The 17,153-nt window shown below is 46.3% G+C and overlaps 1 non-coding gene across 1 annotated transcript; it reads right to left on the bottom strand.

Moving 5' to 3' along the window:
• Positions 1–13,565: 13,565 nt before the first annotated feature.
• trnaw-cca (transfer RNA tryptophan (anticodon CCA)) lies at positions 13,566–13,637 on the bottom strand. Its single transcript has one exon. It is a non-coding gene; the product is annotated as a tRNA-Trp (tRNA).
• Between the last annotated feature and the right edge of the window lie 3,516 nt (positions 13,638–17,153).

The following is a 17,153-nucleotide window of genomic DNA, read 5'->3' as shown; positions in this document are numbered from 1 at the left end:
GTGTGTGTACGGAATGAACTGCCAGGCGAAGTGGGGGAGGCTGGTGCATTTACAATGTTTAATAGGAATCTGGATAGGTATATGAATAGGAAGGGTTTAGAGAGATACGGTTAAGTTCGGATATGGTTAGATTAGTTAAATTCCCTACAGTGTGGAAACAGGCTCTTCAGCCCAACCAGTCCACACCAACCCTCCGAAGAGTAACACACCCAGACCCATTTCTCTCTGACTAATACACCTAACACAATGGGCAATTTAACATGGACAATTCACCTGACCTGCACATACTTGTACTGTGGGAGGAAACCGGAGCACTCTGAGGAAACCCACGCAGACACAGAGAACGTGCAAATTCCACACTGACAGTCACCCGAGGCTGGAATCGAACCGGGAACTTCGGTGCTGTGAAGCAGCAGTGGTAACTACTGAGCCACCGTGCTGCCATTCAAGTAAATGTCTCCCTGGGTGGAAGAGGGACAATCAAGAGTGAACCATTCTGCTGTGGGTCTGAAGTCACATGTAGTCCAGACTGGGTAAAGAATGCAGCTAGGACAACTGAGTGAATCCTTTCCCACAACGGCAATTTCCTTCCCTAAAAAGGATATGAGTGAATCAGATGTCATTTACCCCCCACCAATTCAAAGTTCACATTAGTTTTGTTTCCTTCATATGTAAATCCCACAACTTTTTAAAAGTTACATTCTCAAGATAGCTTTAACAATAGGTGCCATCTCAGCTCAGATAATGCATTAGGTTAAAGTCTGTGTTCCAATATTTCTATCCTACCCATGCCCCTTATTTTATAATCCCCTATAAGGTCACTTAGCCTCCGACACTCCAGGGAAAACAGCCCCAGACTTTTCAGCCTCTCAATATAGCTCAAATCCTCCAACCCTGGCAACATTCTTGTAAATCTTTTCTGAATCATTTCAAGTTTCATAACATTCTTTCAATAGGAAGGAGACCAGAATTGCACGCAATATTCCAAAAGTGGCCTTACCAACGTCCTGTACAGCTGCAACACGACCTCCCAACTCCTATACTGAATGCTCTGACCAAAAAATGAAGGCATAACAAACATGTTCTTCACTATCTTATCTACCTGTTTCAAAGGGAGACTCCCTCTGGGCAACATCTGGGAACAAAGCAATGTCTCTTTCCATTCCTTATCCGGGGGCGGGGGTGTGGGGGTGGGTGGGTTTGGAGTCGCCCACACTGGGGAAACAACATCAGTATTCACCCTATCCATACCACTCATGATTTTTTAACCTTAGTAAGGTCACCCCTCAACTTCTGATGCTTCAGAGAAAACCAATCCCAGCCTATTCATCCTCTCTCTTTACCTCAAACTCTTCAATCTTGGCAACAGCCTTGTAAACTTTTTCTGAATCGTTTAAGTGTTAAATCCTTCCCAAAGCAGAGAGACTGGAGCTGAACATAGTATTCCAGAAATAGCCTCATCAATTTGGGATATCTGGTCGGCATAGACGTGTTGGACTGAAAGGTCTGTTTCTGTGCAGTGGAGTTTTATGGCTCTATGGTCGGGACATAACCCATGGCTACATTCCCCCCTCCATCCTGCCACTTGTTGTGTGGTTCAAACCATGGATCTCAGTTGGTCACCAGATTCTGACAATGTCCAAATACCTTGAGGCATTTCTCACATAAGCTACCAGGATTGTAGCCGCAGTAAGAAACTTTATTTTACCTAAATTTAATTGTCCAACCTTCAGCACTGGAAGAGCTCTCTCTTTTACCCATGTAGTCATCCTGACAGCCTTACTGAGAAAGGAGAAAGTGGAGCTAATCTTTACACGGGGCAGATTTCGTCACAGACTCAGAGCAGTCGAGTGACTGCAGATACTAGAAAGTCAGTGTCAAAAAGTATGGCACTGGAATGTGATGTAGGGCTTATGCTTGAAACATCAACTCTCCTGCCCCTCGGATGCTGCCTGGCCTGCTGTACTTCTTACAGTGCCACACTTTTCAACTCAGATTTCTTCAAAGAGTCAAACATTTCAGGTATATACCTCCTGATGTCACTGCATGTTCCAAATCGTTAAGAGCCTCTTAATAGATGCTCAACTGACCAGTGAATGTGTGCTATCTTGAATATAAATACAAGTCACACCTACATAAAGAGTTTAAAAACTCTCTACTCGGTGTGGCTGAAGAGGTGTCTCAGCAGATGGGACGACCGACTGAAGGCCTTCCCACACACTGAGCAGGTAAATGGTCTTTCCCCGGTGTGAACACACTGCTGTATCTGCGGGGCGGAGGAATCTGTGCTCCCTGCAGGTGGAGCAGGAGAATGGCTTCTCGCAGGTGTGAATGTGCTGGTGAGTTAGCAGAGAAGTCGAATGGGTGAAGACCTTCTCACACACTGAGCAAATTAATGGCTTCTCCCCGGTGTGAACCCGCCGGTGAGTCACTAGGTGGATAGATGAACGAATGCCTTCCCATACGCTGAGCAGGTGAATGGCCTCTCCCCAGTGTGACCACGATGATGGGAATCAAGCAGACACAGGAATTTGAAGTCTTTCCTCCAATCCTCACATTTCCATGGTTTCTCCATCACGTGGAAGTCCTGGTCTCTCTCCAGGTTTGACAATCAGTTGAAAGACCACTCACACACGGAATGTGTTCTGTCTCTTGTCACTGCAAATGGGATGTTACTATTTCAGGCTGTGTATCCGCTTAGAGCTCTTCCCACAGTCAGTTCACTGCGACACTCTCACTCAGTGTGCCTCAGTCTCACTGATGTTTGAAACCTTTTGAAGCAGACAGGGCAGCAGAGACATAATAAATCCTGAGAGATTCAAAGGCTGATGATGATTGTCTCTATCAGATCTTGTTTTGATATTTCTGGCTGCAATTCCTTCCCTTTCTCATATCCTGTAAAAGGAGATTACAGGAAGCATCACCATCTGCACAGGATAGAAATTCAAAACAGACAATTCTGGTTCCTGTGGAACCCTAGGTCTGAATATCGTGCATAGGTTGAAGCACTTTATCCATATCTGCCCTGTCAAGATCCCACAGGATGTTTATAAAATCTTTGACCAAAATAATCCATTCAGCCCATTGAATCTGCTCCACCATTTATTAATATTATAATCTAAAAATCCACATTCATGCCTTATTATTGATTCCCTTATTGATTAAAATTCTGCCCACCATATGCCTTGACTATACTTAGTGATAGAACTTCAGTAGCCCTGTCATTCATTAACCGCTGAGAGAAGATATCCACATCATCTCCATAATAAATATGCAAACGGTTAAGATTAGAGGCTATTCCTTCTGGTCTGAGACTCTCCCACAAATGAACACTACCTTTTTGGCAACTAACCTTTCAGGCCCACTAAGATTCTGATATTTATTCATTAAGATCTCCTCTCATTCTTCCAAACTCGAACGAATGCTCAACTAAGCTACTCAACATTGCATCATTAGCAAACACGTCAATTCCCAGGATTAATTTTGAGAACGCTCTCTCAGAAGCTTCCAATGTTTCTGTCATCTCCTCTACTTCGAGGGACCAGAGTGCAAAACACACAAGTTACCGCATAATAAAAGAATGATAAAGAATAGACATTTTTCTAGCAGCAATTCGAAGTTGTGCAAAAAATTTCAGATAGAAAAAGAGTCCAATCATACAGTGTTAAGGAGTCAGATGGTTTGGGGGAGGAAACTGTTGCACAGTCTGGTCGTGAGAGACTGAATTGGGAGGTGGGTTGTGAGGGGGGGTGGGGGTTAGAGTTCCTCACTGCCACATCATTTTGAGCCTCAAATTATGCATAAAAAGTTGTTCAACTCATCCAGCAGTGGGGAGGCACCACCAGCACAACCAGGCAATGCTGTTCGGTGGTTAGTGTTGGCCTGGGTGCCCTTCCACACGCTCAGTTTATCACTGCTGTCCTGAAAGTGGCTGTGTATTTTTTGTGTGTATGTACATTTTGACTCTTTCTCCCCCTCCCACTCCACCGAAGACATGCAGGTCCTTGGACTCCTCCACCGGCAGAACACAACTACACGACGGCTGGAGGAGGAGCGCCTCATCTTCCGTCTGGGAACCCTCCAACCACAAGGTATGAATTCAGATTTCTCCAGCTTCCTCATTTCCCCCCCTCCCCCCACCTTGTCTCAGTCGGTTCCCTCAACTCAGCACCGCCCTCCTAACCTGCAATCCTCTTCCTGACCTCTCCGCCCCCACCCCACTCCGGCCTATCACCCTCACCTTGACCTCCTTCCACCTATCCACCTCCATCGCCCCTCCCCCTAGTCCCTCCTCCCTACCTTTTATCTCAGCCTGCTTGGCTCTCTCTCTCTTATTCCTGATGAAGGGCTTATGCTCGAAACGTCGAATTCTCTATTCCTGAGATGCTGCCTAACCTGCTGTGCTTTGACCAGCAACACATTTGCAGCTGTGATCTCCAGCATCTGCAGACCTCATTTTTTACTCTTTGATGCCTGGGTCAGGTTGGCCCTCACTGTTGTCAGGCCCACCTTGTCATCTGCTATGAAGGTAGAATCACAGGCCCTCAGCACTGCACACACCTTTGCAGTCATTCATGGCTTCTGGTTGGGGCAAGAAGTGATGGTCTTGAACACAATTACACCGTCAATACACTTGCTAACGTAGGAAATCACCGACACCATGTACTCCTCTAAATTGATGGAATCGCTATCATTTGTGGTCTCCCTGAACACCCACCAGTCAGTGCGCTCAAAACAGTCTTGAAGAGCAGAAATGGCTCCACCTGGCCAGGTTTTACCTGCTTCAGAACCGGTCTGACACGCCTGTATACTGGGATGAGCATAACAGAGATGTGCTCTGAGAAGCTGAGGTAAGGCTGGGATATCAGTTTAACCCCAGAATGAGAAAAGAAATTGAAAAGGATGGGAAGGGTGTAGAAAAAAAGTGCCGTAGTCACAGATGTTGGACAGAGGAAGGGAGTTGCAGTCTGGGGTGAAGCTCCATCTTCATTCAGAGAAGTAGTAGCAGCTTCCCGAGCTCATTTAGACAATAGGTGAGCTCTGATTGGCAGGAGGACCAGACTCCTTTCAGGTTCTCCAGGGTTTGCAATTGGTCAGTGCGACGTACGGGCCGTTGGCCAAAAGGACTTAGAACACAGCGACATCGCCGCTCGGCGCTGCGATTCCTATTGGCTCCTTCACGACGCCCCGCCCTCCATCGCGAACGTCACCACGCGGGACGAGGCCAGTTTCAGAACAAATCAATGTCTCCCCTTTCCATTCCTCATCCTGGCTTGGAGACGGGGAATGAGAGGGGGAAGGGTAAAACTATTCAAGATAGCAGCTGGAAAAAGAGGAAATGAATCAAATAGAAGCGGTTTCAGATTCTCTCTGTCTCTCAAGGCTTTCAGATCCGCAAGGCATTTATCAGGACTGGAACTTGAGAAGGGACAGAGATCTATCTAGTGTTATTAAATGGTTATATATTCAATGTGCTAGCCTCCGAGATTCAAATACAATTATCTGTTGTATTTATGTCCTTTAGCTATGTCATATACTTCCAATTATAGAATTATTGAAGGGAACAGTAAGTGATCATTGGACAGAGACCTCCCAATTCATATACTCAATGCTCTGACCAATATAGGGCTACTTTCTCTGGAGTGTCAGAGGGTGAGGGGTGACATTATACGGGTTTATAAAATCATGAGGGGCACGGAGAGAGGAAATAGACAAGGTTTTTTTTCCCTGGATGGGGGAGTCCAGAACTAGCAGGCATAAGTTTACGGTGAGAAAAGGGACCTAAGGGGCAACTTTTTCACGCAGAGGGTGGCACATGTATGGAATGTGCTCTTTAAGGAAGTGGTGGAGGCTGCTACAATGACAACATTCAAAATGGCATCTGGATGGGTATATGAATAGGAAGGGATTGAGGGATATGGGCCAAATGCTGGCAAGTGGGACTCGTTAAGGATTGGATGTCTAGTCAGCATGGACAATTTGGAATGAATGGTCTGTTTCCGTATGTACATCTCCATGATTCTAAGGCTCTATGACTCTCCCTGGAGCTCAAACCCTCCAAGCCTGGCAACATCCTTGTGCATCTTTTCTGAACCCTTTCAACGTTAACATCCTCCTGATAGCAAGAAGGCCAGAATTGAACACAATATTTCAAAAGTGGCCTCACCAATTTGGGATAACTGGTCAGCATGGATGAGTTGGACAGAAAGGTCTGTTTCCATGCGGTCAGGTTCTATGAGTCTATGGTAGGGATATAACCCATGTCTGCATTCTCTTCTCCATCCTGCCATTTGTGGTGTGGCTCAGACTCTGGGAACATCAGTGGGTCACACAGGCCATGACAATTTCAAAAATACCTCCAAAAGCCACCAGGATTGTAAGACATTATCAGAAACTGTCATTTTTCCAATTTGTTCAACCTTCAGTAATGGACAATCATTCTCTGTTTCCCATGTTATCGTCCCGACAGCCTCCTGGGGAAGGGACAAACTGGAGCCAATCTTTCCATGGGATTGATTTCTTCACAGAGTCAAACATAAAAGGTTTACATCTCCCGACTCCGCTGCATGTTCCAAATCAGTAAGTGTGTCTTAATAGGTGCTCAACTGACCAGTGAATGTAAGCACTCTTGAGTATTAATAGTCGAGAGTGCGTTGCTGGAAAAGGACGGCAGGTCAGGCAGCATCCCAGGAGCAGGAGAATCGATGTTTTGGGCATATGACCTTCATCAGGATCGATGTTCAGTCATAAGCTCTTCATCAAAATCAGCTATTCCTCAGAACTGCCAGAAATTCCTCATTCCTAATGAAGGGCTCTGGCCCGAAACGTCGAATTTCCTGTTCCTAGGATGCTGCCTAACCTGCTGTGCTTTAACCAGCAACACGTTTTCAGAGCTATTCCTCAGAACTGCATATGGAACCATCTGATCTCACATGGACTCCGGACCACATTCAGCCCAACACAGTTTGAACCTGAACAGGATACCCAGTACACACTACAAATTCAAAACCTTCAGCAAGAATTCTCTTTCCGGATCCTATGCTCCATGCTGTCAGCCATGCACCGCCACCTGCTCTACCTGCAGTCAGTTCTGCCTCAGCAATACTCCCCTTCCTCTTGATACTAATACAAGTCACACCCACAAAGAATCCAAACGTGCTCTGCTTGGTGTGATTGGATTGGTGTCTGAGCAGATGGGATGACTGACTAAATCCCTTTCCGCACACGGAGCAGGTGAAAGGCCTTTCCCCAGTGTGAACCCGCTGGTGTCTCTGCAACTGGAATAATCTGTAAATCCCCTACCACACACAGACCAGGAGAACGGTCTATCCTCAGTGTGGATGCGCCTGTGCGCCAGCAGGATGGATGAATGGCTAAACCCTTTCCCACAGACGAAGCAGATGAACAGCCTCTCCCTGGTGTGAATGTGCCAGTTTGTCTGCAGGTCAGTGGGGTTAGTGGATCCCTTCCCACACTTGGACCGAGTGAATGACCTCTCCCCGGTGTGAACCTGCTGGTGAGTCACCAGGGTGGATAAATGAATGAACCCCTTCCTGCACATGGAGCAGGAGAACAGTCTCTCCCTGGTGTGAACCCGAAGGTGCATAAGCAGGGCAGACAAATTAATGAATACCTTCATGCAGACAGAGCAGGAGGGTGGTCTCTTCCCTGGTATGGCCCTATTGGTGGATCAGCAAGGCGGATGACTGGGTGAATCCGTTCATGCACTTAGGGCAGGCGAACGGCCTCTCTCCGGTGTGAGCCGGCTGGTGGGTCACCAGGGTGATAAATAAATGAACTCCTTCCCACGAAGCAGAAAAAAGGTCTTTCCTCGTGAAACTCTTCAGGTGGATCATCAGGGTGGATTAAATGAATGAAGCCCTTGCCGCACATGGAGCAGGCGAATGGCTGCTCCCCAGTGTGACCATGGCAATGACGTTCAAACAAATATGGAATTTTGAATTCCTTCCCACAGTCCTCACATTTCCACGGTTTCTCTATGATGTGGGAATCCATGTCTCTGTCCAGCTTCGACAACTGTTTGAAGGACTACTCAGACATGGAACGTGTTAAATCTCTTGCCACTGCCATTCACCAGGCTTACTTTCCAATTAAGAAGATCATGCATGTCCTGCTGTAGTGTTAACTTCATTTGCTACCTGCACTCAATAACCTTTCATTCCCTGTCACTCAAAATTCAGTTCAATTCAGCCTTGAATACATTCAAAGAGCCTGTCGCTATTACTCTCTGTGTGAGAGCATTGCAATAAAGAAGAGAGAATAAATTCCTCATTCTGCCTGATATGGGAAAGCCCTTATTTATAATCTGTGTCATCGAGTTCTAGATTCTCTGACAAGGAAGCATTTTATTGGCATCTATCCTGACAAGCCTCCCCTCCTCAGAAAGTGCCGTACTCACATGTTGGACAATGGAAGGAAGTTGCAGTCCGGAATGAAGCTCTATCTTCATTCAATTTCAGAGTAAAACTCCCTCCTCTAGACAACACCGAGGAGCAAAGCAATGTCTCCCCTTTTCCATTCTTCATCTTGGGAGGGAGAGATGGGGGGAAACTATTCACTGATTGCAACTGCAGTGAATCCAGGGAGGGACAAGACTCTGCAAAGGTGCTCAGATGCTCTCTGTCCCTCTTAAATGTATTTTCACTTTTTTCCTTAATTTGACACATTCATTTGAATACAATTTGCACCCTAGAAATGGATAGCTTCTTTCCTCACCGTACACAATTAAAAGCGTAGTTTCTCATGGAATTGAGCAGCATTTAAGGGATTAGCACATTGTTATAAAAAGTACATATGTGTTGCTTCATTTTGAGTATATCTAAGATTATTCACTGTTGTAAAAGTTTAATGGCTTATATGTTTCACCTTCTAATAACATTCTATATTTCTTGTCATTTTTTCATTTAATAGAATAGAAGGAAGTCATTCAGCAACTTAAATGGCTTTCTTTTCTCAAGCGGCCTTGATATTTCATTTTCATGTCCTTGATTCAGCTCCATTTGCAGCATCTTTGACAGCATCTTGTTCTAGGTCATTGTGTATGGAGGAAAGCTTCACTTAGGTGCTTCTTAAGGCTGGCTGACTGGCTGCATGACAGTTTTCAGTTTTGGTGTCCTGGATAACGTGTGATCAGAAGGCACCTGGCAGTTGACAGGAATTTGGTGCCTATGCTATGTTCATTTAACAGTACACTCACTTTGTTAATTTTTCTGAAGGATATCAAGTGGAAGACCAGGGTTGTCTCTACTACCCTTCTTGAACAAGGGAACCACATTTGCTATCCTCCAGTCTTCTGGCACTATTCCTGTAGACAACGAGGACATAAAAATCAAGGCCAATGGCTCTGCAAACTCATTTGCTTCCCAGAGAATCCTAGGATAAATGCCATCAGGCCCAGAGGACTTATCTATTTTCACCCTTTCCAGAATTTCCAATACCTCTTCCCTACATACTTCAAAGCCGTCCATTCTAATTAATTGTGACTCAATATTCACATTGGCAACAATGTCCTGTTCCTGAGTGAATACTGACTAAAAGTATTCATTCAGTGTCTCCCCAATCTCTTCAGCCTCCAAGCGCAACTTCCCACTACTATCCTTGACTGGACCTATTCCTACCCTAGTCATTCTTTTATTCCTGACATACCTATAGAAAGCCTTTGGGTTTTCCCTAATCCTACCAACCAAGGACTTTTCATGTTCCCTCCTTGCTGCTCTTAGCTCTCTCTTAAGCTCCTTCCTGGCTACCTTATAACTCTCAATCACCCCAATTGAACCTTCACGCCTCATCTTTACATAGACCGCCCTCGTCGCTTTAACAAGCGATTCCAATTCATTATAAAACCACGGCTCCCTCACACGACCCTTTCCTCCCTGCCTGACAGGTACATATTTATCAAGGACACTCAATAGTTGCTCCTTGAACAAGCTCCACATATCGATTGTGCCCTTCCCTTGAAGCCTACTTTTCCAAGCCATGCATCCTAAGTCATGCCTCACCACATCACAATTTCCCTGCCCCCAGCTATAACTCTTGCCCTGCAGTGCACACTTATCCCTCTTCATCACCAGAGTAGAATTCACCGAATTGTGGTCACTGTTCCTAAAGCGCTCACCTAACTCCAATTCTAACACCTGGCCTGATTTGTTACCCAGAAACAAATCCAGTATGACCTCACCTCTTGTTGGCCTGTCAACATATTGTGTCAGGAAACCCTCCTGCACACATTGGACAAACACCGACCCATCTAACGTACTCAAGCTATAGCTTTCCCAGTCAATATCTGGAAAGTTAAAGACCCCCAAAACAACCACCCTATTACTTTCCCTCTTCTCCTGAATCATATTCGCAATCCTGTCTTCTATGTCTCTTGGACTATTAGGAGGCCTGTAGAAAACTCCTAACAGGGTGACCTCACCTTTCCTATTTCTAACCTCAGCCCAAACTACCTCAGATGGCGAGTCTTCATCTATCGTCCTTTCACCGCTGTAATACTATCCTTGACAAACAATGCCACACCTCCCCCTCTTTTACCCCCACCTCTGACCCTACTAAAGCATTTAAACACTGGAATCTGCAACGGCCAATTCTGTCCCATGTCTCCATCATAGCCACAACATTGAACTCCCAGGTACCAACCCACGCTGCAAGTTCACCTACTTTATTTCGTATACTTCTTGCATTGAAGTATACACACTTCAAATCACCTTCCTGTTTACAGGCACCCTCCTTCGAGATTGATGCCATGAACCTAACCTCCCTACACTCAAGGTCCTACACCCTAAAGCGACCGTCTAGGTTCACATGCCCCTGCAGAGTTAGTTTAAACCCCACCAGACAGCACTAGCAAACCTCCCCCCAAGGATACTGGTGCCCCTCAGGTTAAGGTGTAGACCATCCTGTTTATAGAGGTCCCACCAGTCAACAATCCACAAGCCAGGGACACAGCCAGACAGAACGGACTCGGGATGATCAGGTAATGATTACAGACGCTCACAACAGACTTCAAAAATACATACAAGAAATTCCGTGCCAAAAATCGTTAATTTCAAAATCCACCAATGGATGGAAGGAATGGACCCGGACCATAGAACAGGCCGTCACCATAGGACAGAACAGGACCAAACACCGCAAAAAAAAGGCACTAAAAGAAAAAATGGCCAAACTAACACACAACGAAGAGGACATCACAACACACACCTGGGTTAAAAACCTCTCCCACAGACAGCTCACAGACACGGAATGAATAATACTGGCCAAGGGACTTAACTACAACTACAGGGACGCCAAGACAGCAGACTTCCTAGCATCACTAGAATGCACACTCAGGAACAATGGACTGACAGAAGAGACACAACAAACAGTGAGACAAAGTATCGCACCTCTGATAACAAGGAAAAGACAAACACATAACCTCAACACCAAGGAGGGAGAAGCACTAAAATCACTAAGAAACGATAAGAACATAATCATACGACCAACAGACAAAGGCAGAATTACGGTCATCCTGGACAAAGCAGAGTACATCCAAAAAGCGCAACAACTACTTGCAGATACCAACACCTACCAAACTGGCTGAAGAGCTGCAGCAGAAACTGAAACACCTGATCAGCGGATCCAGACACTCTATACAATCAATCCAGGAATTCTTGGACATCATCAGAAATTTACACATAGACAAAGAAGATACCATGGTCTCATTCGATGTAACAGCACTGTTCACCTCTACTGACAAAACTCTAGCCAGAGAAACAATAGCCAACCTGCTGGACATACAGAACAGACAACAGGCCATTGAACCTATCAACAAAGACGGCATACTTAAACTACTGGACCTGTGCCTCACAACACACTTCACATTCAACAACCAGATATACGAACAAATCAACGGAACACCCCATGGGCCCACCGATCTCTGCACTCATAGCAGAAGCAGTAATGCAAAGGTTAGAACAAACAGTCTTACCACAAATTCAATCCAAACTCTGGGTCAGATATGTGGATGACACCTTTGTAATCATTAAGAACACAGAAATAGAGAACACACACCGGATCATCAACGCCACACTCACAGGAATCTGATTCACGAGAGAGGAAGAAAAGAATAACCAACTCCCATTCCTAGACGTGATGGTACAGAGAACACCGAACGGAGAATTCACCATAAAGGTATACAGGAAAGCCACACACACAGACCAAGTCCTGAACTATGAAAGCAACCACCCCAACACACACAAACGAAGTTGCATCAAGACACTAATCAAAAGGGCCACAACACACTGCAGCACACCAGAACTGCAAAAAGAGCGAGAAGAACACTGTATTCGCCAAAAACGGATACCCACGCAATTTCATCAACAGATGCCTAAGAGAAAGACAACGGAACGAGGACATGCCGCAACCCGAAGGACTAGCCATACTACCATACATAAGGAGCATTTCAGAACTGACAGCCAGACTACTGCGACCACTAGGACTCATAACAGCACACAAACCAACAGCCACTCTCAGACAACAACTCATCAGAAGGAAGGACCCGATACTCAGCATCAGCAAAACCAATGTAGTTTACAAAATCACATGCAAGGACTGCACAAAACACTACATAGGACAAACAGGAAGACAGCTAACGATCTGCATCCATGAACACCAACTAGACATGAAACGACACGACCAGCTATCCTTAGTAGCCACACATGCCGATGACAAGCAACATGAATTCAACTGGGACAACACTACTATTATAGGGCAAGCCAAACAGAGAACAGCCAGGGAATTCCTAGAGGCATGGCACTCATTCACAGATTCTATCAACAAACACATGGAGCTGGACCCAATATACTGGCCACTGCTGCGGACAGCTGGAACTGACAACTGGAAGCTGCAGAGAGAAGCCATTATAAATGCTGGAGGAAACATCACAGAAGCGCTTCACAGGAGGCTCCCAAGCACTGAGGATGTCACCTAGACAGGGGACGAAACGTTTGCAACACAAATTTCCAGCTCGGCGAACAGAACCACAACACAGGTCCCACCTTCCCCAGAAAGAACCCCAGTTATCCAGATACCGGAATACCTCCCTCCTGCACCATCCCTGTAGCCACGCATTTAACTGTTCTCTCTGACTATTCCTCGACTCGCTATCACGTGGCACGGGTAACAAACCAGAGACAACAACTCTGTTTGTTCTAACTCTGAGCTTCCAGCCTCGCTCCCTGAAAGCCTGCCTGACATCTTCATCCTTCTTCCTACCTATGTCGCTGATGCCAACGTGGACCACGACTTCGGTCTGCTCCCTCTCCCCCTTCTGAACCCGGAAAACACGATCAGAGACGTCACTTACCCTTGCACCTGGGAGGCAACATACCAATCGTGAGTCTCTCTCGCCCCCACAAAACCGCCTATCGGTGCCCCATAACGATTGCTCTGCTCTTTTCCAAACTTCACTTCTGAGCAACAGGAGCAGGCTCCGTGCCATCGGCCTGAAACCCATTGGTTACCTCTGCTCAGTCGTCTTCCCCACAAGTATCCAAAATTGACTTCAATGAGCCTGACGTGATTTGAACACGCAACCTTCTGATCTGGAGTCAGACGCGCTACCGTTGCGCCACAAGCTCACGAGGAGATTGGGCCCGCTATTCATGCTTAAGGGAAGTGATCGCACTACAATGATTTTACGTCTGCGTAACAACTGAGATCAACAGTTCAGTCTGTTCTGTCTCTCCACCTCTCCTTCTGTTTCTCGAAACAATTTCCAACTCTACCTCAATAAAAAGCTGAAAGAACTGCGGATGCTGTATATCAGAAACAAAAAACAAACAGTAGTTGCCGATGACCCTTCCATAGAACTGATGGTGATTGGGAAAACGTTGGTTTATATGCAGGAGATATTGTGGGAGGAAGGCGGATGCAGTAAATGATAGATCAGGACAGAGCCCAAAGCGAGGGAAGAACTGTTGGACAGAAAAGGGAGTTGATAACGATCTGCGTGGGAGGGTGAATGGAGACTGTTCGTGGCAGTCATAGGTAGTGTGTAATGAAAGACTATGTGATAACAAGGCTTGGTGTGTGTGGTAGGGACGAGGATGCTATGGATTTCAAGCCCTAGAATTATTGAATTCGATATTGGGACCGGAGGGATGTATGGTCCAAAAGTGTAATATCCGGTGCGCTTCGTTCTGCTGGTGCTGGGCTTCGCTGGGACAATACAGCAAACCTGAGACAGAGATGTTGGCCACGCAACAGGGTGGGGTATGGAATTGGCAGGCAACCGGAAGCTCAGCGTCTTTTTTTGCGGGCAGAACGTAGATGTTCTGTGCAGCAGTCACCCAGTTAATGCCTCGGTTTCCCCAATGTAAATGAGCCCGTATTATGAGCAGCAAATGCAGTAGACTGGGTTGTGGGTAGTGCAGGTAAAGTGCCGCTACACCTGGAAGGTAAGTTTGGGCCCTTCGATAGTCAGGAGGGAGCAGGTAAATGGGCTGATGTCACACATTCGGCAGTTGCAGGGGAAAGTGCCGTTGGACTGTTGGGGTGGGAGTGGAGTTAGGGTTGGTGGGAATGAAGGAAGAGTGAACCCAAGGTATAACACCTGCCCATTTACTTAACCACTGCGCGCCTTTATTGGGAAAAAAAACTACCCAGGTAAGTTTGCGCTACACCAGCTTCCGGGTCCGCTCCGCACTTTTTTCGAAAAAGATATTTAAATTTAAACCATGAAACAAACGTAACCGCGTCTACAAACAGATAGTGCCAAACAGCCCTTACCTGCTCCGCGGAGAGAGTGAGGATTGTTCACTCGTTTGTGGGTGTTGGGATGATTGCTTCTCCGGTTAAGTGTTTGGTTTGCGTGTGTTGTTTTTCTGTCGACGCTAGTTTGAAGTTCCCCATTGACTGTTCGCTCTACTGTGACATCTAGGAATGGCACTTTGTTGCTGTTCTCCTCCTCTTCAAACCAGGAGTCCCCCTCAAGCCACAGTCTCACCACTTGGAACACCAGTATACAGACTAGTCAAAGACCTCCACTGAAGACTAAAACACAAGTCGAAGACTCACGCCACTCCAGTTACTCCATCCAAGAATTCTTGAACACCAAAGACAACAAGATAGAAGAGGATGGAATAATACTGTCCTTTGGCATACAGCCCTGTTCACATCCATTAACATCAACGTGACCAAAGAAAACTGAAGACACTACTTGAAGAACCAAAGACACAAACACCAAACAGCACCAACTTCATCAGCAAAGATGACACTGTCAAGCTCGTGGAGCTGTGCCTTACCTCCCACTTCCGATTCAGTAACAAGACTGACAAACAAATCAACGGAGCAGCCATGAAACCACCAATATCAGGATTCCTAACAGAAGCAATAATGCAGAGTTTCGAACAAACAGCCCTTCCAAAGATCCAACCCAAACTTTGGGTCGGCTACAGTGATGACACTTTTGTCACCACAACGTGAAACAACTTAGAGGAAACCTACAACACCATCAACAATTTCCTTACTGGCATAAAATTCACAAAAGAGGAGAACAACAAAAAGTGTTGTTGTTCTAGATGTCACAGTAGAGCGAACAGTCAATGGTAAATTCAAAACAGCGTCGACAGGAAAACAGCACACGCGAAACAAGTACTTAAGCTGCAGAAGCAATCATCCCAACACATACAAACAAATCTGCATCAGGATGCAATTTCAACGAGCTACTTCACATTGCAGCACCTAGGAACGACGAAGATCAGGAAACAACGATACAGCGCATTTAAGAAGAATGGATAGCCTGCAGCCCGGGGGAAATTGCGTCCCGGACCGGGAATTGAACCCGGGCCGCGGCGGTGAGAACGCCGAATTCTAACCACTAGACCACCAGGGAGATATAGACCTGTTTTGTAGCTCTGCTAAAAATTGCCTCGCTGCCTGGGAATCGAACCCGGGCTGCAGGAGAAAGAAGACTTTCACCGGTCCATTCATCAATGTAATTTTTTTTGTATCCATTGCTCCCGATGCGATCTCTATAACATTGGGGAGATTGGAGAGTCAAGTCACTTCTCCGGGACACCCGCACCAATCAACCCCATCGCCCTGTGGCCTAACATTTCAATCCACCCTCCCATGCTGCCAAGGACATGCAAGTCCTGGGCCTCCTTCACCGCCGCTCCCTCCCCACCCGAGGCCTGGAAGAAGAACACCTCATCTTCCGCCTCAGAACACTTCCACCCCAGGGCATCAATGTAGATTTCACCAGTTTCCTCCTTTCCCCTCCCCCGACCTTACCTCAGTTCCAACCTTCCTGCTCAGCACTGACCTCATGACCTGTCCTCCTTGCCAATCTCCCTTCCCAACTATCCGCTAAACCCTCCTCTCTGACCTGTCTCCTCTATCCCCACCACCATTCACCTATTTTACTCTTTGCTACCTTCACCCCAGCACACCCCCCACCCAAATTTATCTCTCCACCCTGGAGACGTCCTGCGTCTATTCCTGATAAAGAGCTTTTGCCCGAAACTTCGATGTTCCTGCTCCTCAGGTGCTGCTTGACCCGTTGTGCTTTTCCAGCACCATTCTCATCTAAACTCTGGCTTCCAGCATCTCCAGTCCTCACCTTTGCCGACCCAATAAACCCAGTTTGCCGATTTCTCATCAACAAATTGACACAAGCAGACACAACTTGTGCAGAAACCCTAGCCACATTACCTTACATTAAATACATCTGTTAAATGGTGTCCAGACAACTCAAACCTCTCAGCATCATGGTAGCCCACAAATCTACCAACACACTTGAACAGCGGCTAATGAACCTGAAATACCCGATACAAACAACTAGCAAACGAATGTTAGTTACAAAATATCATTCAAGGAAATATACACATGAACTCTGCCGCACAGTTATCTGTTGAAAATGTGTTGCTGGTTAAAGCACACCAGGTTAGGCAGCATCCAAGGAATAGGAAATTCGACGTTTCGGGCATAAGCCCTTCATCAGGAATGAGGAGAGGGTGCCAGGCAGGCTAAGATAAAAGGTAGGGAGGAGGGACTTGGGGGAGGGGCGATGGAGATATGATAGGTGGAAGGAGGTCAAGGTGAGGGTGATAGACCGGAGTGGGGTGGGGGCGGAGAGGTTAGGAAGAAGATTG

This window comes from Hemiscyllium ocellatum (genome assembly GCF_020745735.1).
Source record: "Hemiscyllium ocellatum isolate sHemOce1 chromosome 27 unlocalized genomic scaffold, sHemOce1.pat.X.cur. SUPER_27_unloc_43, whole genome shotgun sequence".
Taxonomy (NCBI): domain Eukaryota; kingdom Metazoa; phylum Chordata; class Chondrichthyes; order Orectolobiformes; family Hemiscylliidae; genus Hemiscyllium; species Hemiscyllium ocellatum.
This window is presented reverse-complemented; position numbering and strand designations above follow the sequence as displayed.